This window comes from Papaver somniferum, unplaced genomic scaffold (genome assembly GCF_003573695.1).
Source record: "Papaver somniferum cultivar HN1 unplaced genomic scaffold, ASM357369v1 unplaced-scaffold_22, whole genome shotgun sequence".
Lineage (NCBI taxonomy): Eukaryota > Viridiplantae > Streptophyta > Magnoliopsida > Ranunculales > Papaveraceae > Papaver > Papaver somniferum.
The window spans coordinates 4,213,317-4,215,411 of NW_020632152.1; positions in this window are offsets into that span (position 1 = coordinate 4,213,317).

Sequence of the window (2,095 nt, forward strand, 5' to 3'; positions counted from 1 at the left end):
TGAACGACACCAAAGATCAATGTTCAAGGATGAATTTCAATCAACCACCAAAGGTTCGATTTACCAATTGATCAATTCAACGCACAACCTGTGATATTTCTTTTATATAACAAAATATAATGCGGAAAAGAAATAACACAGGCACCAGAAATTTTTTAATGAGGATACCGCAAATGCAGAAAAACTCCGGGACCTAGTCCAAATTTGAACACCACACTGTATTAAGTCGCTACAGACACTAGCCTACTCCAAGTTAACTTCCTAATGGAATATAGTTGATCCCTAATCAATCTCACACTGATCAAGATACAATTGCGCTCCTTACATCTCTGAATCCCAACAGGACACTACGAACTTGATTCCCTTAGCTTGTCTCACCCACAACTAAGAGTTTCTACGACCCAAAGTCTAAGACTTGATAAACAAATCTGTATCACATATCAAAGTATATAGTATAGATAAATATGTCTCCCGCAGATAAACCTATGAGTTTTGTTTTGTCTTTTCATAAATCAAGGTGAACAGGAACCAATTGATAAACTAGACTTATATTCTCGAAGAACAACCTATTATCATCAAACACCTCACAATAATCTTAATCAATTAACGAAACAAGATACTGTGGAATCACAAACGATGAGACGAATATGTTTGTGAGTACTTTTCAATCTTGCCTATCGGAGAATAAATCTCGAGTAAATCTTAAAGAAGATAGTACTCAATCACGATAGAAAACAGCAAGATCAGAACACATAACTACAGAGAAAATAGTTGGGTCTGGCTTCACAATCCCAATGAAGTCTTTAAGTCGTTAACCAACAGGGTTTAATGAAAAACCTAAGGTTAAAAAAGAATCGACTCTAGTCGCAACTAGTATCGCACAGGAGGTGTGGGGATTAGGTTTCCTAGTTTCTAGAGTTTTCCTTTACATAGCCTTCAAATCATGGTTGGCAATCAATGTTACCTTGGTAACAAAGAATTCAATATTCACCGTTAGATGAAAACATGATTAGATTCAAGATAATATCTTTCAACCGTTAGATCAAACTTAGCTTTTATACACAAATGAAATGTTCCATCATTTAGATAAAGGTAACCGTACCTAAACGTGTACACTTAGTTGGTTCAACAATAGTTAACCAATGGTTATCCATATGAGCACTTTCATATCAACCTGATTCATCTTTATCATAACTAGTTCGAATGACTCAAATAAACTAGTTAGAGAATTGATCAATTGTTTATATTCTCATAGAAGTATACAAGACACAATTGAAGCAAAACTGATTTTGATTCACTTGAATCATTTCATTAACATTATAGCCACGGTTTGCAAAATATTGCATTTATTATTATATAAATGCATTAGTTCATGAACAAACATATTTTAGAACATAACCTACTTAAGTATGCAAATGGGTACGCATACCTAAGTAGCCGGACTGAGTTTGGTTACGCTAGTACGGGTACGCATACCAAGGTTCACGAATTTTGGATTTTACACAAATGTGAATACACACAATATGTTTATATCCAATCATGGTTATGTGTTCTAAACCCTCATTTCAATCATTGAGACATTCTTGGAAGACGAAAATAGCTGTCTCACACAAACTATTAGCTTCAAAGAAATTTTCAAGTGATCGAACGACCAATACGAAAGATTCCGAGTCTACATCAAATGAATGTCTCACACAGATCATGTAAGATGTTACAAGGCGATTTTCACATGATCATATTTTGACTTTCGTTAAGATTAAAAGATGAACTTGGTTAAAGTGAAATGTTACCAACACACATTTCGCACTAGTCCAGAAAGGGCTATTAATCACGTTTTTAAATGACGGATTGATTATGTGAATGGAATCTTACATACAAACTCCGTGATATAACTTGAAAATAGTTGGGCCCATCATTTAACGCAGAAAAACCATCATTCTTAAACGTGGTAATTTACCAAGTGTTTGATTTAACGAAAAACCATTATATCACGTAATAAGCCCGATGAATATTTTTAGTATTTATACGCCCACCACTAATCTTTTATTGCATACCCAGAATGTGGCTAGCTACATTTAATTCCACGTTATTATAA